Source organism: Pithys albifrons, chromosome 10 (genome assembly GCF_047495875.1).
Source record: "Pithys albifrons albifrons isolate INPA30051 chromosome 10, PitAlb_v1, whole genome shotgun sequence".
Taxonomy (NCBI): domain Eukaryota; kingdom Metazoa; phylum Chordata; class Aves; order Passeriformes; family Thamnophilidae; genus Pithys; species Pithys albifrons.
Window position 1 is genome coordinate 11603145 of NC_092467.1, and position 22745 is coordinate 11625889.

Consider the following 22745-nt stretch of genomic DNA (forward strand, 5'->3'; position numbering starts at 1 on the left):
CTGGTTCTTTCCAGTGTTGAGAAACTCCAGAATCTTCTTTTAAAAATACATAATGTGGCTATAACTGGCATTAATAAATGTATTGCAAAACAAAGACCTGGTTTTTTAGGTTCCAGCAAGGAACTTCGATTCATACTGTAGCAAAAACAAAGCAGCTACATTTAATTTGAACATTTCTTCTTCTAGACAGAATATATACATTTGAGTCTTGCTTTTAATATGATCTTTATCTACTGCAATATGTAAGTCTGCAGTAATTCAAATTCCTATTTTTGTAGAAATGGGTAAACCTGAAGATACAGACTTATCTCTGAGCAACGTTGCTGAGAAATCATTCATCCATAGCAACCCTTCCTTTTAATACTTTACTCTTTTGTCTCTGACCATGATAGTATTCAGTGAGCAACAGACCCTGTGGGTTCTTCTCTAGTAAATATTGGAATAAGGAAAGATAATCTTCCCAAACATCAATTTTAAATAATGTTCAAATAATTTCAGGTTTTATTTTGCTAGTGTGGTTATGCCCTTAAGGACTTGATTTTTTTTCTATAAATATTAGTTTTGCATATGATAAAGGTCTGTTCTCTTTCAGGATTGACATGTGTTTTTACTATTTAATTAGACTGATAACACAAAGTTTAAGTAGCAACTCTAGGTGTACTCTCCCATGACAGCTTTGATACTTGTATGCTGTTCAGTTGCTCCAGGGTGAAACACGCATAAAACAAGCACGTACAGTACACAAGATAACTGTGTTGTGTAACTGATTTGCTGAGGAAAGTTTGTAAATAACCAAAGTATTATTTATAAACACCTCCCAAATAAGGAAGAACGATGTGACTGCTGTGAGATTACCTAACCTTTGTAATCAATTTCTACAGCAGAATATTTGAGCTGCACTGTGTCTACAGACTGAACTTACCTTGGATGACTGTGTGATGTGAGAAATGTAGACTGGTCCTTCTGTGTGTCTGACCAGGTTAATAAGGGGTTGTAAGGAAATAAGGACAAAAATGTGAGCTTATTTACACTTTTATTTTCTTATTTGCATCTGCAGTACTGAGAGTGTTACATAGATACTCAGTTTACAGTAATTTTACAGTTTAACTACTTTTCCATTATTATTTTTGGATATATATTTCTGTCATCTTCTAGATCCCTAAAAAAGGCAAGTGCAATTGTATGTGTTGCCTAATGGCATTTGTGCTCAGAAACAATTTCCTTGATCCATAACTTTGAAATCCCATTTGTATTTGTCATGACAAGTACAGAAAAAAATTCCACAATGTCTAGTTAAAAAGACATTTTAAATATTCTTTCCTCCTATGTCGGTGTCCTTAGGAGTGGATAAACAAAGTTTCCTGTACCTTTATTATTTCTGCAAACATACTAAATAAGAGTTTTATGGTTTCAATGATGCTGAACACTGTAAGGACAATATTCCAGAAAAAGGCAGTGTTGAGTTGGTTTTTTTTTCCTAGTTGGCTAAGTTAAACACACTTAAAAACAAGCAAGCAAAAATTGCATACTCCCAACCATTTTTCTGACCAGAAAAATGTAGCTTGTAAGAAGTGTTTGTTTGTCACTACTGCTTTCAGAGCTGCTGTTCCTCTCAGCGGCATCTGTACAATGTGGGGCCACAGTTGCATTCATTGTTCAGTGAGCTTGTCCACAAAGTTAAACCCACCGACAGCAATGAATGTTGATTGTGACCTTTTTTGTAAAGCTTGGCAGGGTGAGGGAGAAACATCCTATGATGGTTAGGTTGCTATCTTCGGTGTTAAGGCCTGAAAGCATGAAGTAAGGAGGAGGATGGTTAGCTGGAGGGTACAATCAACGGTCGATGGTTTTCACTTTAATTCCAAACTCACCGACAGCGTTGAATGTTCACTGAAGCAACCACTACAACAGAACTCCATTGACTTGACTGCATCCTCAAATGTCTGAAAGGAGGGGGGAAAAATCAAAATTCACACAATGATTTTAATCATACAGATGATGCAACTTCAGTCATTTTTCTCTTACCAACACCCTTCTCTGCCCATCATATTTCAGTCTCTGTACAAGGAGCTGGCAATTTTCCAAACTTCTTTCTATGAAAAGAAAAGATATTTCACTTATTCAGGCTTTAACAATAAAAGCTGGGGATCCAGGCACAAGTGGATTTTAATGGTGTCTGTTATTGCCTGAGACTAAATGTCATAGCAAAACAAAACAAGATCCCATATATGAACAGAACTGTGTAAGAGTTTTTTACAAATCAGTGTTGCCTGTTAGAGATTACCCAACTTAGCAAAATTCCTTTTGCTGACATGGTTGAATTGGATTTAAACTTTCTTAGTATTGATGAAAAATAATTTTTCTTTAAAGAAGGCTTAATTTTTTCATAAACTTCCTAGACAGGAAGGAAGCCTTTCTTCCTTGCAAATTGTCACACATGCAGAACCTGTTGTAGTTTTCAAGAGGGGGCGGGAGGGAGATGAGGTATATCAAGGCTTGCTGTAATATATTTTCATGTATGTTTTAAGATGCCAGCATGTTGTGCATATTCAGTACTGCTCATTACAGCGTGATGTCCATGTTCTTAAAATTTTCATAGTAACATAACACTTTGTCCCCGTCTTCTGAGCTCTTCAACTCAATTGTCTTAAAACAAAACCAAACCAAAGCAAACAAAAAACAAAACAGGGTGTAGTTTTTATCAGCGTGTAGTTTTTATGTTGTAAAAGAGTTTCAGAGGTTGGATCAGAAGGCAAAACAAGGTAATCTAGAAATTTTTACCTTCTTTGCATTTGGGAGTGGAGTTCTTCTGCAGAAGGTGTTCTCGATACTCAGCTGGTCAGAGTTCTTTATTGGTAGGTCCATTCTTGCTGTGCTGAAATTGTGACTGGTTCATTGACTTCTCTGAATTGTTCTTTGTTTACTTTATCCTTTGATAAAAGATGTTTTATATTCTCTTTCATCTATCTCTGAGTATTTATACATCTTTATGAATGTTGGGGAGTTGTTTGTACTTGTGTAAAAGGAACCTGCCCCAAAAGGCTGGAGCTCATAGGTGTGCCTTTGTCCCAGCTGTTTCTTTCAATTAATTGTTCTGCATGTCGAGGTACTTATTACATCATTTAACTGTATTTTTTAATCTAATATAACTAAAGGACAAAGTCATTAATATAGTCTGTTGAAGAACTAGACAAGAATGGAATCAACTAATTTTCTCCTTTTTTGGTAAATTAGATGTATGTCATTTAGGAAGGCCGCTGTGATTAGGAATATATCTGAACTCAAATGTGGCAGTCCACCTTTCTTTTCCTATATAACTATACAGGATATTTGCTGCCAATGATTTAGCTTTGAAGTTTGATTATTTTTTTTCTCCATTTCTTTGTAGTGGCTTTTCAAAGGTTTAATTCCATGGATATTACAAGAAGAATTTTTACACTGGCACAAGTGATGAGAGAATAAGGTTCTCCAACTCAATCTTTTGTGCATCTGCATCTGTTCAATGTTGTTCTATCCAAATGAATTGACTTTATGGTTTAGGGTCCCTTGCATTTAAGATCTGCCCTGTTATAAGTTTGCTTTTTGTATGCCATGTCTTTCAGGACTGACTCATTCCTTTGCTCTTATTCCCTGCTTCCATCTGTAACTCCACACTTCGACTGCGATCTTGCCTGGCTGGTGTATGGCAAACGGGATAGAGGGTAGGGGGAAAAGGGTAGTGCTGTAGAGCTTGTGGCTGGGTGGATTGCATCTTAGAATGAATTACTTTCACAGGTTATTAATGCTTCTCCACCCTCTCTAATGGAAAAAAAAATCAAGAATTCGTTGGTTATCTAGTCTCTGAAATGGACATAAACTTGTTAGTACAAAAGGTATTCCAGGGTTCCAGCCCTGATTCCTGATGTGTGCAGGTTATGCAGGGTAAATATGCTTTCATCTTCTCTCATCTGGTTTTCATTTCTCTTAAATCCCTTACTGGGCTTACCTAGGTGTTACAAATGCCAGCTTTATTTTAAATTTTATTTCAGATCTGCAGGCTTATGTGAACATTCAGATTGGATGTGTTTTTTTTTTTATTTAAGGTTAGTAGGTCATAAATAAACCAAAGCACTTTCCTTGCTATGAGCAATAGGGTCATGATGTACATGAAATATCGCTTTAAAAAAATTGGAACCTAACGTGAATTGACAGAAGTACATGAGGAAGTAGTTCATTGTGTTGCTGCAAAGGCCATAGGGATTTGGACTGCTAGAGCTGCCTGTCTTAGGAGTAGATTAGATATCTTGTCTGATGACCTGTGCTTAATTTAAGTGACTGCCTTTGCAAGTCCTTCCAGAGGGCAACTGTGTGAAGTAGAGCATCTCATCTTCAATGTTCAACCCTCTTCTTCCTCTTCATGGCCTGACCTAAATTGAAGATATGGGTGTTGTGCTGCACAAACAGACAATTACTTCAATTCTATATGATCTGCATCTTGGGTGCCAATTAGTTACCTTTTCCATGTTGACATTGCTATCTTGCATTAAAAGACCTATGCTCTGTCACTGGTTAAGACTGGATGCTGTAGTACAGTGCACTGATGTTTAACAACTGCCTTACAGAAAACAGAAGAAGCAGCTCACTCTCTCTACTTAGAAATGGTGGAGCTATCACATATTACTCTCCCCTGCTTATTGCTCCACCTTTCCTTTCTTCTAGCTCTCTCCCCCACATTTCAATGCTAGATGAAATATGAATGATTAATGTCAGCCAGATAGAAGTCTGGCTTGCAGGATATTTCAAACAGCTGTCTTAGAACTCACTGCTTGTACAGCAGGGAGTTTTCCTGGGAACAAATACCCTGCTGAACACACAAATCTCAGGCTTGGGGCTCTTACACTTTTAGATACTTTTTCTAATGATACATTAAAACAGTCTATCCAAATTGTATACTAGTTAAAATAGTATGTTAACATACGTAGGGTAGATACTTTGCATGGTTTACAGAATAATTTTTGTTTTGCTAACATTTGAATACTTACAGGAAGGTGGAGTTTCAGACTTTTTGAAGCCAAATTGCATTTTTTAAAAGGCAACAGAACCATGCTAACACTGATATTGCAGAGTTATCTCATGGATACAGTTGGTGGCTACTTCCATCTCCCTCTCACCCTCTTCCACAGTCTGTCAACAGATTTCCAATTATATACTTGGGGACAGGAAGAAATGCAATAAGTGGATGCATTTTTTAGAATTGTCTTGCAAAAGTGAATTCCAGTGGCAGAATCTAAAAATGGCAATTGGGATCAGATTCTCAGCTTCTGTAAACTGACACAACTCCATTGACGTCAGTGGCATCTGCATTTGCTACAGCTGACACCTGGATGCTCATCTGGAAAAATCTGAGGTAGAATGATCAGTTACCCATTCTTATCATCTCTGTATTTTGTGTCATGTTCATCTTTTTTTATTAAACCTTTCAAAAATGACAAATTTTCATGTTGTATTGACATTTTACTTGCAATAAATTACCAGTAATAGTAAATCTCAGTAAGTATTGACACTGCTGTGCTTCCACCAAAAGGAATTAAATCTAGCTGACTGCAGTTATTAGAAATTCAATTTATTGTTAGGTGACTTTGACTTATATGCTGAAAGTAAAAAAAAAAATCTGTGCAGCTATCAAGAGAAGTCCTTTTTCTGACAAAATGAAAAGTGTATGTTTCTTTTATGGTCTTAAAACTTGCAAGAACAGAATGGAATAACTATCATTGTAATCTAAAACTCTCACTGTACTCTACAGATATTAAGTGCAGTTGTTTCTGCAGTGTGTTGGAGTATGGCATCAGCTCCTAATTACTGATGCAATAAATCTAAGGCTAATGTTTTTCAAGAAGTCTAACTAGATAATCACCATGTTTTCATGTTGCCTTAAACCTATGGAAACATCTTTGTTAACGACTACAGGGGGGAGGGGAGAAGCTGTTTTAGGGAGTATTTCACCATTTACTGGAGTACAGCCATCTCTGGGGAAAAGTAGCAGCTGCATAACATCTTGAAGCACCAGTGCATGCCAGCCCAAGAGAGGAGGAAAAATTGCGATTGCCTTGTTTAAAGTCTGTATTCTACAGGGCTGCTTTTTTGTATGTTATGATATGAAGAAATCTAAAGATCTATCGAACCGTCCTGGTTCTTGCTCATAGTATAAGAGGGCAGAAAGTAACTTGGCCCACCAGAAGACACTTTGATGTGAAATAATATGCACAGGATGTTCTTTAAACTAAATCAAAACTTGTTTGACATGCATTCTCATCACAGAGCAATCGGAAGTTCAGAGTCCTATCAGAGTTCTGCTGGACCAAAACCCATGACACTTCTAAAGGTGCTGCTTCATGTGTTTGTCGCCTTTGACTAAGTTTTTAAGTATTGCTTTCCAAAAATTGACTGTGCTCTTGAAATGAAACCCATCAGCTAATATTACATGTCCACAACACTGGCTATGAGGTGGGATACTGATTAGCCAAGCTAATTTAGGAACAGAACAAATGTGAGGAGCAGCAATGTTATTAGTTCAATCAAATATTTGATTGCACTTCCAGAAATAATTTAATTGCAGAGCTGAAAACTGTAGTTTGCCCATTAGACTTTTACCTGATTATTATTTTGTTAAATCTTGATATTAAAGACTCTTTCAACGTCAAATTTAATGTAAAAATTCTGAAGGCAGTATTGGTTTTTTGCTTACTACTTTAGATTTATTGTGCCTCAGTCAATATAAATTGTTACTCTTATTTAACAAATCATAGTTACACTTGTGTTCTAAACAGACATATATCTGACCTATTGATCCTGACTGCAATTTATTACTTCATGTTGTTAGTCCTCTTTGAAATTGTAAGAGCTTTTTCAACATACAGGATTGAGGCCCTGGCTCTATAAGCTTCTCTTTTTATTTGAAGCCAAGAAATTGGTAAATAAATTGTAATACTGGCTGCATTTTTTCAGCCTTTTGGATCACAATTCTCTACTTTTTGTTACTGGAACACATTACTGTTTATGGAAGATATGCACATATTTCACTGTCCATAAATCATATGCAAACATCTGTTCTTTAGATCAGTAGATGCAGTATAGTAACTGTTTCTTACATTAATATCCATGAAGTAATGTGCATCTACTGATGTTATACTTAAATTTTAATATTTTAGAAAATATTTTGGTTATTTAACTTTCAAGGCAATGTAAGTCAAGAGTAGAAACTGCAAGCAGTCTGGCAGAGAGTTCTGTGTGGCCTGTACCTGAAAAATGTCAAGGGACAGAGTAGGTAAACATCAATAGCAACATGAACAACCTGGCTAAAATACAAGAGGTTCTGTGAGGAATTCTCTGTGCTCATTACTGCCTTTGAAGGGAGTTTCTTTTCCTCCCTCTTCCTATGATAGCTTCAAATGGAATCCTTTTCTTATTTGATGAATCTGGATTGTGTGTACTGGTCTACATTTTTGTCTAGTGGGATCTATTTCCCATGTGATTCTGCAGGCAAGATTCTAAGGCCAGTCATTGTGAAGCTGGACCCTGAAAACACCTGGCATGTTTGGAATACAAGACCCGAGGCAAGGTAAAATCTAACAGGTGGGAAAGACAATATTGTAAGATATGCTGGGCACTGGATGGAAAAGAAGAGGGTAAGAGTTTTCTTATTCCTTCTTCAATCTCAGTGTTAGGATTTTTATATAAAATGTTTTCAGCTGTAAAGAGAAGATTCTTCAGGATGTATCCTGTTTAGCATTTATGTTAAACCTTTATTTGGTTGTCATATATACTGTGGATTCATTGGTTGATTTTTCAACATCTCCTTTATATTTTTTTTATGAGAACAGAGAGCTGATTCTTTGAGGTTAGAGTTATAAATGTCAGCATAGATACTGAATTTTCATAGGAAGGATGTATAAAGAGTAAAAATATATTTCTAAAAGTTAGAGTCCTTCTGTAGTCAAGTGTAAAAAAATAGATTGTATTTCTTTACCTGCAGAAGATGGACTGGTTTCTTTTAAGTTGCCTACTAATCCTCTTGTTTTAAAACCCCCCAAGCTTCTTCAGAATTAATTTGGAAGAATATTTTAGGATTTCCAGAGTATATCAGTGCTGTTTGCATGTTGTCTTTCAAGTTCTTCACAGTGCATATATGAAATAGATACATTCAGAAAAATATGCTTGGGAGCCTTTAAAATCCTTTGTTTAGTTTTGCTCTTTACTTTTATTTTTTCTTAATCAAAAGGTGCTGAGTGCAGGTTTGCTTAAGAGATCCTCCATGTGTCTATATCTCATTGCCAGAGCAGAGTGCAATAGCAAATGGCTTCGATATCCCTTCCCTCTCTTCATTCTGTGTTGCCATAGGAATGGGCTGTGAGAATTACCAAATTCAAATAATTATGGTCCTGCAGCACAAAGTTTCTTTTGATCAAGAGCAAGCAATTTGAACCCTGATGTTTAGTGGGTAATACTTAGACTCATAAAAGTGTGGTGATGGCTGATATCTCATAGTGCTTTGAACATGTGAAGTGCTATATAAACAATATAGGGCTATTGCACACAACTCAAGCTATTAGCATGTGAGGCACAGTGCCCCAGGCCCTTGGAGGGGAAGTCTTGTCTTCACTGCAAAAGAGGCACCTCTCTGAGTTGTCTGCTTCCAGATTAGGTATCAGGAGCTCTCTAGGTAGCATATAGATATGAAAAAGCACTTTTTTTTTCAAATACTGTTTCTCTTACACTGCACTGGGTACTAAATAATGGCAGGCAACATTCAGTTAGAACTGTGATTCTGAAAATGTGAGGATGGGAAATCTTTGCCTGTTTGCATTATTTCCTTTGCTCTAATTATTTTGTAGCATTCCTCCATTTTTTCCTTTATGAAGTTTCTGTACACAAATCTATTTGTTGCTAACATATTTGGTCTTTTTCATGTGTAATTTGAAACAGATGAGAGATTATGCTTCATCTTTGTTCCTGAAAGTATCACCCTACTTCACAGAATTTAGAACACAAATGCCATTCCAGGAGTATGTCAAACACTCCATGAGTGTCTGTGTGTAAATATTGGTGAAATCTTAAGAAAACAGTAAAGGGGCACTTGCTAAACAGCTGATGTAACATCTGTCTATTAGAACTGAAGGTACTGCTCAGATGAGAATAAAGCTTTCACAGGACTAATGGAATTGCCCGATTTGCTTTGTTTTGACTCTTTCACATATTTTACATGCTCTGATAAGTAAGGGCTACTGCTCAGGGCCCAGTGTGAAGTCTAGGGTATCAGAAAGGCTCATGGCTATCTTAAGGGAGAAGAGGAAATTCCCTGAAATCTTTTTATGCCAGTCATTGCTCCAGTTTAAAAACAAAACAATTCTTGGTCCAGAGTTAGCAAAACAGTCTTTTTACTTTTTGGTGGTGTAACTTCTTTTGAACAGCAGAGACTATTCTAAATAATTGTATTTTTCTGCTTGCTTGTTGTGTGGGGTTTTTTAATGTCTCCAGCTAAGCTTTTAGGCATGTTAAATGATGTAAACAAGTTTTGGATTTTTGTTACTGTTATCTAGGAACAGCCATTCAAAACAAATATGCTATTGACTCAGCTCTGAAAAGCTCTGAACACAGAATAAGCTCAGACTTTGAAGGACTGGGCACACAGTTTAAATATTTAGCATAGCAAAACCCATTGCAGTACAATTACTTGTACAGTACCCAGTGCTTTACAACACAAATGTGAAGCATAATCCCATGTTTTCAGGGAGCAAATGCCTAGTTTGTTTGTTTTCTGGTGGCTTTTTTATTTTTTTTAATCAAGACCAACACACACAAACTACTTATTTTCTGCTCTGGCAAAGGTATTTTTAAGTAATACTTGTAGTCCTAAAGAAAAACAACCCATAATAAATAGATGCAAGGTTACCAGACCTGTTCTAAAGGCCTTATCTTTATTACTGAAAAATGGTGGAGCCTTTAACAGTTTGTAATCTGCCTGTGTTTTTGTGGCTTCCTCAACATCCTCCTCCTTGTCCTTGTTGAACTCAGCTGCTCTTTGAAAAGCTTTTTGTGCTTCAGTGACCACTTTAAACTTTCTATTGAAAAAATAAAGCTGGGCTCCTCATTTATTCTTCCAACAGAAGGTGTGAGTTGAAAGTGGTCATGGGCCCAAAAACCTATGGTGTCAGCAATGGTGATTTTACTGGGAAGAGGGAGTGATGTCTGGTCTTTTCTCTGTCCTTCAATCTCCTTCTCCTGCTCATTTCTTGTAATGCTCTTGCTTCCTCCTACCTCCCAGAGTCCCAAGTGAACTGCAACACCTACATCTCTTCCTGAAGTTTCCTTTTTCCAACCCCTCAGCAGCAAGATTTGCTTTTTGCAACCATTTGCTGCAGTAATGAGGGGTAGGCCAGGAAATCATATTTGGGACCTCAAACGAAACTGATTTGTGAATCCAAATTCTTTCTGTTATAACCATGAGAAGACTGACTGGACAATTGGCAATGAAGCAGATGAGTGAATGGGATGATAGAAGGCATGTGTAGCCAAATAGCGAGTTTATGTAGTTTAAAAATACAGGGTCTTGCTTTTCTTTAGTACTTAATACATTTTAATACAGAGTCTGTAATGAATTTGTAGTTTTTAGAGTAAGTGGAAAGCATTTTATGCAGTCAGCACCTTCTCTAAAAATCTCCAGGTCCCCTAGTACCATCTCAGTAACCTCTCCTAATTAACAAATCATAATCTGAGCATACATAGGTGATGTTTTTTATTCCAGGAAGTTTCGTTTTGGCTTCAATACCTCCTTGGATTTATAAAACCTTTCTTGTACCTATCTCTTCTCTTGTTAAAGTTCATAAAACACCTTGGGGCTCACAGATGAAATTTTCTATGCTGCTCAAAGATGTTATATTTGTATTTTGATTTAAAAGAAGCTGGAAGAAATTGCATTTGATGGGGAGGCTCCATTTCTTAAATCCTGTAGTAATGCTATACTCCAAACACCTAGCACAGAGACATTATGCTGGCTCTCGGCAAATAGGGTGAATTTCCTTCTCACTGAATATGACCCAGGTGCTAAAAAGCTATAGCTGAAAGTGCTAGGTTAAAAGCACAAGTCAGCTAGGTACATAAATATTACATAGCTATATCTTTAATGGGTTCCTGTCGCAGACTTGCTTTGTTTAAAGATTTCCATAACCCTGCTGATTTATTGCATCTTTTCTAGAAGTGTGCTGTTAGCAGGAAACTCAGTTGAAGCACTTTCAATCATGTTGGAGGATCATTATACTTTCACTTGAATAACTAATTAGTTGCAAGAAATTAACCACTGCTGTTTAGCACAAAAACACTTCCAACAAGGGCTTTCATTTTTGTTGTGGAAAATGACCTTAGGCACTTGAGTAGGTGGGGCAGAAAGGAGAAATAATGATCCTGCTGTCTTGTAATATAACTTTTGTTTTCAATTCAACCCAATAACTAGCAGCCAGCATAGCTGTCTGAATAGGGCACTTGGACTTTGGATAAATGTGTTCTGATCTTTCTGGTCCCATGGATCTGATGGCTGTCCTCATCCCATTGATTGAGACTGGCTTAAGATTCCAAATACTGTCACTGAAGGCTGTGGGGGATGGAACACAAGACTGAGTAAAAAATACATTAGTGAATAGGATAGAAGGCTGTAATATGGCCAAAGAAAGGATATAACCAGTCTCTTATGTCTCTGAAACTTAATTTTGTTGTGAAATGTGAATCTTATTTAATTGGCACGTGAGGATCTTGTCTTGAGGTTCTTGCATAAAAGCTCAGTAGTTTGGTTTTTTTATATGGTGTTCAGAGCACTGCTAATATAATATAAAACACTGGCTAAGAAGAACAAACACCTAAAATACTTAGTGATTTGCCCCACTTCTAGGGCAAAAACTGAAAGGAATTTGAAGAAAAATAGTTTTTGAGCTCTAGATTCTTCCCTAATATAAAATCCATTTAACAAGTCAATAAAAGTGACAAATCCTAGATACTTTTTCTCTGGAACTGCAATTTTGCACCCATTATTAGAGAAATATACATATATATAATAGATTTTTAAATTATAAAATGAAAACATAATGATGGACATTACAAATCAGTTATCTCGGTCTTCTCCTTTTATTGCAGAGTAGGAGAATTCCTCAGGTATTTGGGAAAAAAAAAGAGATGTACTGGCCAGTAATGTGAGGGCAGAGGGGAGGGGAAGCTTTTTGGTGTATTTTACTCTTCCTTCTCTTTAACCACACTTGCAAGATTAGAAAGTTGTCTTCAATATGTGTATTTCAGATGTGATATAGAAATGCTGGCAATTATTCAGCATAAAGAGGGAGTGGTTTACTCATTACAAACTCCTCCTGAATATCAAATAGAAAGGGTCCTATAATGTTTTTTGCACTTCTCTCTCCTCTCTTCTTGCCTTCTTTGCAATACTTATTCTTAAGCACCTACTCTGGGTACCTGAATTTTTAGATCGGAATCTCATTCAGCTCTTTGATTATACTTGATTACCTGCATAGTACATGTCTTATGAAAATATTCACATAAACACAGTACATTTTTTGGCTAAGTTTGCCACTTATTGGTACATGAGAATGCAGGAAGGTCATATCTGGCTGGTTTTGACAGGGAGATAGCATATGTGCATGCCAGGAAATGTAACTTTGTGTGGAAGACAACAGTAAAGCTGCTTTGTAGAAAGAGGCCATGCACAATGCCACAACACTTCCAATTAAACCATGAGAGCGTTTTCCCTGAGAAGTTATGGGGCAGATGATTTCAGATTGGTCATGCTGCCACTAAAGCATGTTGGCACGAAGACAGCCAAGAGTTTGTGTATGTACAAGTCACTCTGCTTTGGGATAGCTGGCTGTAACAGCCCTTTAGGCAAAAGGAAGTGGAGAGAAGAGCTTTGTGCAAGTTCTTTACTACTTTCTAGAAATTTATGTACCAGACTTTAAACAGCATGTTACCTGAAACTGCATGCAGAGAATTTCAAAAGGATTTTAAAAAATTCTCTTCTCTTGACAGTTAGAGGAATTTCTGGTAAAAATCCCAATGGTTTCCTTTGAGCACCAGTTAAGATTAAAATCTGGGTGCAAGAATATCACAGGAATACGTTAAATTCATTGCAATGTTTGTTTCAGGTGAACACTGTGTAATAAGCTAAGATTCTTTAGTTCTAGAACTGGTGGCTCATCCAAGCTATGTAAACACCCAAACTTTCTAGTAAATACGACTGAATAGCATGTAACAATATAAAAGCAATAACACATCCAAGTTCTATGTTGTTGTTGTTCACAGGTGTCTCAATTTTCCTTTTCCCTTTATGGACATGTTCTCTACTTTGCTTCCATACCTAATTTTGCTTCGCTTGCCCTTTCATTTTGATCTGTAACTGTTCAATGAGCATAATGTGTCTTCAAATAACATGTGCTGACTTTGAGAGTAGTTTCAAACTTCAGTTTGGACTTCAGCGAGTGGTTCAGATTGGGTTCATTTGAGTTCTTCCTGAGATTTAAATCTTGAAACTTCTTCCCACTTGCATATTCTTGTTCATGCCACACCAAATACTGGGTTGCTAATGTTCAGGCATCACCTGTCCCTACATCATGGAAAATATATGGTCCTTCATGGTCTTATATAATCAAAAGTAGTGGAAAATCTGCAGTCTAAAACACCTGTATATTTAGGGAGAAGATAATATAAGACTCCTCTTTATAGGAAAACTTTTGAAATACATTAAAATAAATAGGCATCACTGCCTCCCTTGCATTTACACTTCAGTTATTAGATGATATCACAAAACGCAAAGCTGATCATGAATGAATCAACAGCAGAATAACCCTAGACCTCTTTACTGAGAAACTGCCTGTACAGACTGAATAAGTCAAGACCCTGAGGAAGAGAAACGTTGCCTTAAGTGGATTATAGGAAAAAGCATGTAACTGTGTTCCATTCTTTCCATTAGAAACCCCCTATGTATTACTTGTGTGTAAATGTAGCTAATTTTCTATTTTGATAGGTGTGAATGTGTGTAGTTGAAAAGACAAAGTAAGTGAGAAAGTGGGTTGGGTTGGTGATGCATTTGAGAATCCTTGCTTTTATTGGTCCTATGCCAAGTAAACCATATGTGAAGGGATTAGCTCCTAAAGCACATTACAGGTGATTTGAAGCAAATGGAAAGAAAGTTTCACTGTGGGAACTGGAAAAAGGTTCTGCATTTTAGAGACTATGATTGCTTGTCTGGTAAAGTCCAGAAAGATTTTTGGGGTTTTTTCCCTCTCCTCTTTCTCTGCCATTTCCTCCTCTACCGAGGATATAAACCCACTTTGTCTTCTTTTCTGGTTTACCAAATTGAAAGTCTGTAAACGTGTTTAGGCTGACAAGTAAATATGTTTCTGCAGAATTTTACAGTGCACAAACATTCAAAGGTTGTACATCTCATCAATTAATGTATTTTGACATTCAACAACAAATCATAGCTGCTTTTCCCAAATGGTCAGCAGTTTTCCCTAAGGAGCTGACAGTGAGCTTCAAGAATTCAAAACTCCTTACAAGTGTAGTGAATGAGCATAAATAGTTACAAAGACTTATTGGAATTTTATAGTTCTTGAGTGGAATTGGGAATAGTTTTATCAGTCAAAGCAAATCTGTACTTTTTAGATTATACCATGTCTCATGAAAGTAAACAACTAATAGTCCTTCTTGCCTTATGGCTTCTTTGTGCTTAATGCTTTCATGTATTTTATAGATGTTTGGCAGAGATGCAGAGTCAGAAGCTGAATAATGAACAGAGTGTGAATTATCTAGGCTTTGGTATTCTGCCCAGGATTTTCTCCTCACTATCTTTATTAGGAAAAAAAAAATAAAGTAGTCTTGGGGCTTAGGACCTACTCTTTTTATTCTTTGTTGTGCTGTCTTGAGCCTTTGTATAGCACTAGTATCAACTATTTAATCAGTGTCTTTGAAAAGCAGCTACCAGGCTGCCAGATTCCTGTTGCAGAGGAAGCTAGATGGTGCCAGAAACCAGTCACTCTGTGCTAAATATTGCTGCTGGCTCCATTCCCTGTCTCTCAGAGTCTGTAGAAATTGAATCTTCTGTTCTTCAGTGAAAAGATGGCAGGATTTAAAAATGCCATCCGAAGTTGCTGTTATGTAACAAATGTCTTGACATCCTGAATGGTTAAGGAGTTGAACTGGTCTCTGGTTTCAAATGGAGGCAAGGTATCTTATATTACATGAAGTGCTTTTATGTTCAGCTGCTGTGGTATTTGTCATTTAGTTCTCTGTTTGCCAAAACTTAAGTTTTGTGAAGTTAGAAATTCCTCTTTCAAACAAAGTGGTTTGCTTCCAGTCGTGTCTAAGTGTCGGTATCGTGCTGCCTTACACATGCACAGAACGCCAACCAGCAGAGTCCTTATAAAGCAGTTCAGCTGCCCCCAGCTTTCACCACCCAGATGATGTTTGTGCAGTGTTGGCATACTGAGAATTAAAATGGTGTAATATTAAAACTGAACTCAGAAGGAGTAATATTGAAACTAAATGTGCAAACAAATCCGTTCATACCTGTAAATGTATCTTCCTGGCATTTCCTGTTTTTATAGAATCCAGGGACCTTTCTAAAAATACTGATAACAATTTGATTGTATAAGAAAGAATAGAAATAATTTTTCAATCACACTAACAATATGCAGATATTTTTTAGTAGGCATTTAAAACAACCATTACAAAATTAGCCCACTATAATACTGATCAAGCTGCATTATGTTTGTTAAATGTGTTCCACAGCTGGCTTAGGTGCTTAATTAGTGCACAGTACTGAGATTCAAAATCTAAATTCTCAAAACACCCCATTCAGTGCTTGTCTCACCATGGAGGAGCCCAAAGCCACTGGTCACCAAAATATCTACTAGATGCCTTACTTCCCTGTTGCCTGGGCTGGTGCTGAGCCCTCACTTTCTGAGTGCCCCTGGTCTCGCTTCAGGAAGTCTTTCCCTGCAGGCTGAAGGAGGGTACAATTCCCTTCCCCTCTGCTTTCTGCTGCTATGAGCAGTCAGCAAAGCAAACCCTAAAGACCAGGGAACATGATGTCTCAATCACAAAGCTGTAGCCAGGCATGTCCTCTATCGCCCACCAACTATGTAGTTGCTCCTTGCAATTTGCAAAAGCTAATTAAGGAATCCTTTGAGAGCATCTCTCAGTTACAGTATCTGGTTGTAGCTGGGGATGGATTTATGTTTGAAATCCCTGGTCTTCTGTGTCCTGAGTGGGCAAGCTGCCTCTTGAGAGGGAAGCAGTAGAAGTGCCTGCTCCTTTGTCAGTTGGGAGATAAGTGCCAAATTCCAGGAGACAATTCCTGGCCAAATTGCTGTTAGGCCAGCAGCATTAAATCCAGATTTTCAAGGATGCAGTTTTAGGCCTGTGACTCATTATTCCTCCATATAATTTAGGAGGACTATCTTTAACCTGCAGACTTCTAAGGGCCTTTTTATGTGTGTAGTTCTTTAGACAGCTATCTCTATTGCTTAGATATAAATCTCTATGGATATTTTGGGTATAGATGGTTTGAAGATAGCTGCAACTTTTATTATTTCTCTAAGTTCAGTCCTTTGATTGCTCTAACCTATTTTCAGGACTCTTCCCCTCAAATTAGGAAATAGATCTAAGGATTGTGGGTTATGGTTGACTCTTCTTGTCCTTAACTGAGAGGCTAATGTATTCTTTGCTGGATGTGCTGCTTTCTTCATAGGCCTAAGCTGATACCGCTCCTTCTGCTGAAGTGACAGCTCCTGGGTGATGTGTGACACTGCGCAGCCAAGAAATCTGTATGCAGGATGTGTTTTCTCCAGCTCAATAGTTTTCTGGGAAGAGATTTAGCAGGTAAACCAGAGCCCCAAAGTCTGTGTCTGTTATCAAAAGGCTTAACTTCAGCTACTAATTCTAGAAATATAATGTATGAACCCAGTATTTATGAATATGATTTTGATAGCTGAAAATGTTAGCATATGAATTTGAGAGTCTGAAAAGGATTTTTAGAATGCAAATTAGCTTTTAGCTAAGTCACACAGAAAGTAAACCTGAGAATATAAAAGAAAATAATACTCATATGTAGCAAACTGCAGAGTTTATTTATTACTCTGTCAGCAAGCAGTTGGATGGCCCAGATGAAAACAGAAGGCTCATTATATCTTACAAGCTCTTTTCTGGAGATAAAATGTTGGAAAACAGCTCTGGCATAAATTTCTTGTTTAAAAATTATTAATATGAAGAATTACTATTTGGAGCAACCTATATCCATTAAGGCAGTTTTTCTCCTTTAATAACCTTTATTTTGATGCTATGATTTATCCTCAGTGTGAGAGATCTTGAAGCCTTTCCTATCTGCCAAGTTCAACCTTTAAGGCTGCTCTGCAGTTTTCTTCTACTTTGAATGTGCCAACTCCAGTCAGTTGTATAAAGGGGTACTTTCCTTTTAGGTGGGGATTTTCTAAGCAGGGATTTTTCCTTTTTAATTGACTTTGGAAAAAGTTTACTGAGTTTTGAGCTTTCTTCCATGTTTGACTGCTTGAGTATGTTGCTGCACTGCTTTATTACTTAAGCTTTATGCTAATATTTTTTTGTTTATTATTCAGAAGATCAGGTAATTGAAATTAATATAGTTACTCATCTCTAGATGCCTTTGGGGATATTTGGAAAAACTACTTGTAAAAATGTGCTATAGTATGAATCTTGCTGCCTTTAATTTGATTTTTCATTCGTTAACTTGAGACAATGAAGAACAAAGGTTGCTTATGTAAAATGAGACTGAGGGTGCCGAAACATGGAAAACGTGCCTATTCTTGTGAGAGGTGTGGTATGTAATAGCTTATGATGAGGTGCAGTTGAGGAGATACTATGACTAAGAAAGATGCTGCCTAATACAGGTCTGGTAGAGCTGCTTGTGTTTCTTCCCTGCTTCTCCCACTACTGCCCCACTGTTCTACATTGCCCTGCTGTGGGAGGAAGAGTCTGTAGGGGAATACTAGCTGGCAGCAGAAACATGCTTCCAACCCAACTGTAGTGATAAAACTCAGACATATACTGCAAAAATGCACCACAAGAAGGGAAAAAGGGAAATAATAGCTTTGGGAGCTCTCCTTTTGTTGTGGGTTGTGGCAACTGGGCCATTGCATTGCAAGGGACTATGTGTCTGTGGCTTATGACTAGTTGGTAATTGTGAATTGAAGAGAATCCAGTGCACTATTTATATATTTTCTTGTTAAAATTGTCATGGATATTTACTTCTGATTCACTTAGGATTGGCATTTTCATCATACTCTATTCATGTAGCTTGCTACTTTTGCAGTGTTTGAGAAAATTATGGTTAGAAAGCTTTTCCTTCATCAGGCAATAGAGATATTTTTTCAGGATGAGAGTCCAGGCATGGATGTTACTATAGGTTTGAGAGTTCTTTTTCCATTTGGTGTTGGTTTTGGCTTCTTTTCTTTTTGAGTACATTTTTCTGTATTTCCTCAAATTAAACAGAGGTACTTAATAATGAAAACTGATAATGTTTCAACTGTCATTTGTGTGCTTAAAAATGTGTCCAAAACTGCAGCTTAAAAAGTGGTGTCTGGATGAGCTCAGCAAAATAGTTCACAGATTATGCTAATTCATGTTGACTCTAGAGAGTATCTATGGGAAATTGTCTTATTATAAAAGTAATTATAGAACTGATATTCAAATTCTCTCTAGTGAGGTAGCTTAAATTTTACTGATATTGATTTGATTTTCATCTCATTAAATCTATAACAGTATGTAAAATTTATAGATGTAGCCCTGCTACAAGATTCTCTACAGCCCTATGCCATGGAAGGTGTGCAGCAGACAGGTAGTTTCTACTTCCCTGTGTTTCCTTCAGTCCCATCTCGTGTCCATGAACACACTGCTTGCTACTTGACTGTGCAAGCAAATGATCACATATGTGTGGCTGGATTTTTGACTAGAGAAATTACTACAAACAATTGTGCTACCATTGTATGCAAGCTGAAAAATGGAGGAAGGCAAGGAATTTATCTGACGAAAACAGGCAAATATCTGAAATATTTAATACTAATGAATACATAGAAATAGTTTATCAGGAAGTTTAAAATTTGGTCACTGAGAACATGACTGAGTGGAAACAGGTCTGAATAAAAGGGGTTCTTTGAGACACAAATTCTAATAGATTTCTGTGATGGTAAAGAGTGAAAAAGGATTTTGCTGTGTCAGATATTTTGGTCTGTTTGATGGACTTCCGGAGCAAAAATTTTTTATGTAATTAAGAAGAAAATCAAAGTATTTTAGCATTTTTTGTAAATGTTTACTTCCATTAGCACTCCATAAAAAATATCTCTCTGAAAATGTACTGAATTAAGAATTTAATTATGTTTCTTTCTATACAAGTATTGAAGAATGCGTGTATTGAAAAAGTTGTACATTCATTTCTTTTTTGATACATCCTAAATTGAATAACAAATGGTGTTTTCTTTGGATTGTAAAGGAAAAAGATGAGAATATATGGCAAGGTATAAAATGAAATGTATTTAATCATTAGTATCCCTGACAATCTTGGAAATACATGGTCTAACGTCAGAGTTGTGATTTGTAAGATGGAATACAGAGGGTACTACTCCTTCTCAGTATTGGTTTTTGTTCAGATGCAGTCCCCTTCCTATGCTGTCACTGAAGTCCATGTTGACCTCATCAATAGGACATAGCAGTAAGTTTAAAAATGGACCTGATTTCCCAGTTGGGAGCAGGAGTAGAGTAAAACATATGTGACTTTTTCCCCAGGAAGCTCTTTCATTTTATACCTGAAACACAAGTTACACCCAGCTGGTAGTCAAGCATGAATTAAATGTTTGTAAGGTAATACCACGTCTTTACAAGAAGATGTCTGAAGAGAATAGCTGCTATTTTAACCCTTATCTAAAGGCCAGAGATCAAGTTTATTGAATGAACTAAAGGAGGCAAACTCTATGCAGAAGATCTCTGTGTCTTAAGTATTCAAACTTAGCATCTTTCAATAGATACTTTTTGTGGGATTGTCATATTCACTTATAAACAGTGAGTTGTTCCAGAGATAGTTCTGGGCTAAGGAATATGTTTTCAGAGTAGGTTGTCTAAAGGGTCTGATATTACTTTACTTTGCTCTCAGTGAGCTTAAGTGAAGGTTTGGTTTGGTTTTGGGTTTTTTTTGTTTTTTTTTGGGGGGGGGGGGAGGTTGCTGACTTTTAAGTTGGATTTAGAAAAAGCTGATTTATTTCTGTACAAGGAGAGTTTTCAGATTGAATAGTCAGAACAAACCATCGGTACTTAGTATGAATCCAGTCCAGGCTGACTCCATCATCTTCTGGAGAGCCTTTGAGGCAGTTCTAGTGAATGACATCAATTTTAAGGAAATTAAATATGAGTAAAGCATTGGTGAATGCCTTTCATGAATGGTCAGATTAAAACATTCAAAACATAGAAGTATCTTCAAAGGATCGTTCATATCAGGATTCATTGATCATTATCAAGTCATCTCATATACCATTGCCTGGTGGTCTAGACTAAATTGAGTGCATTTAGCAATAGTTACCGTGGGGTAGTATATGATATACCACAGCTGTTTCTTTCTACAAAGAGGATGCTGAGTTTTCTGTTCTAAAGTTCAGGAATAATAAAAATATCCTTTTAAACTGTTAACACTTAAAAAAATACATTTATGGTCTTCTTATGTATGCATAACTTTCTCCAATGCCTATAGTGTGGTGGGCTTTTGTTGTAGCCTGTTTGACTCTGGTAAGGAGTGAGTAAATAGCTGGGTGGAGTTTTGTTATGCTTTCATACTCTGCTATTCAATGCCAAGTCATTGTGACTTGGAAGATGTTGAAAATGGAGTGCAGGGGGAAAATGAACCATACTGCATTGGAGGGGAAACTGAAAGAAATAAATGTCACTATTAAGATATAAAATACTCTTTCCATTTAGAAAAAAAGTAAAATTATTTCAAAAGAAAATAGAAGGCTGATTTTTTCTCTTCCCTCTGCTCAGTGGAAAAATTTCTAAAGTTTAGTTGAACTGTTGAATATATTTAGTTGCCCTTGATAGTCTTTGCAAGTTCAGAACATCCACAGATGATTTCATGGGTTCCTGATATTTAGCTTTTGTGAGACTATGGCTTTAAAAGCAAAAATCACTGCTATTTTGCATATGGCATTAGAAATAAGTAATAAGCCAATTCAGAATAAAATGAACTGACTAGTTTAATAAAGTGATTATTTTTTCCTTATTGTGAATGATTTGAAACACTAACTTCATGAAGAATTGCATATACTTTGCACTGCAGAAAGTAGGAAATCATGGAATCTTGAAGATTCTTCGTATATAAATAAATCCTTTCATCTTAAGTGAAGCTGCCTGTTAGAGTTACAAGCAGCAGACCAGCTCAAAGGAGCAGACATCCCCCCCCCCCAACAGTTTTGTAACATTGAAACAGCTTCTTCAGGCTTTTGAGATGAAAAAAATTTGCATGCTGGCTGGTGCCCAGTGCTATAGTCACTTGATATGAGTAGTTTAGCTCTTTAGGTAGGATAATTTAGTAAAAGAAATATCTCGGATTTTGTCATGCAATTGTTTAGAGATTTCAATGTATTCCCTTTAAAAAAAAATCTGGAAAATCTGGAATATTTTACTGAAAGTGGAAACAAAAAGCATGTAATACTTAAAATCACAAAAGAAACAAAAAAAAATCACATCTGATCTAATTTAGAAATTGGTCTGCTTTAAAGCATATTAATTGTATCTGACTCCATAACCACATCCTATATTTTCATTTTAAATTTTCCATGAATGTTTGTTTATCTGCTTCTTTACTATTTGTACCTCTAAAAATTTCATTGATATAAAAGAGACTTGCATATGTGATGAATGAAGTATTGCAGCTGCCTGAGTAAGACATTTCAGTGGAGCTAAAGATAGACTTGTCTCTTCTATCTAGTCTTTGGCAGAGAAAAAGGGTGATTGAAGAGAAGTACAGTATATGAAAGCACAGCTAAAACACAGACACACTGACATTATAATACAGTGTCTCATCGGGTGATGTGGTGTTTTGACTACATGGCTGCAGCAGGACTATAATTTAAATGCCATTAATGGCACAAAAAACAATGGCATGGAGACAGGAATACTGTACAATCTCTGGGTCTGTACTTACAATGCAGATGAACTAGCCCTTTGAACTTGTGGTGCCCAATGTTGTCCAAAGTTACCATTCTTCCACGAGGAAAGCAGTTTTTGGGTTTGTGGCATTTTATGCCTTCCCCTTGTAGCACAGACAGACATTTTCTGTTTAGATTCCTTGGCTTGTGTCACGACAAAGATCCCAGGCAAAGGGGCACTGCTTGTGTTTTGCCTCACCCATGTCCTGTTCACACATTCAGCACAGAATTCGCCATTGTGAATAGTCATGACTATGTTTTCTTTGTGCTCATTGGCTTTTGAATATGCTTCTTTATACTTTCACTCAAGTCACACACAGAACTAATTTCACCAGAAGCTCTTGGTGTTCAGCTGTAACAGAGTTACACATAGTCCTGTGACTGCACCCCGGTTATAATATCTCATTTGTTTCCCCTTGGCTGTTGTAATGTTTTCTGCCTGTTAGATTTCTTGTTCTTTCCCTTGCTTTTCCTTTTCCCTTTTTTTTAACC

At 36.8% G+C, this 22745-nt stretch overlaps 1 long non-coding RNA gene across 3 annotated transcripts in view; it reads right to left on the minus strand.

Moving 5' to 3' along the window:
* Positions 1-1024: 1024 nt before the first annotated feature.
* Positions 1025-22745, minus strand: part of LOC139676239 (uncharacterized) — a 60414-nt gene continuing 38693 nt past the window's right edge. The window contains exons 4-7 of one of the 3 annotated variants that reach the window (XR_011698623.1): positions 2782-4406; positions 2026-2093; positions 1872-1943; positions 1025-1787 (exon numbers count right to left, since the gene is read on the minus strand). This is a non-coding gene — a long non-coding RNA (uncharacterized lncRNA). The remainder of the gene's footprint in view (positions 1788-1871; positions 1944-2025; positions 2094-2781; positions 4407-22745) is intronic. The other 2 variants (XR_011698624.1, XR_011698625.1) reach the window with 2 other exon arrangements.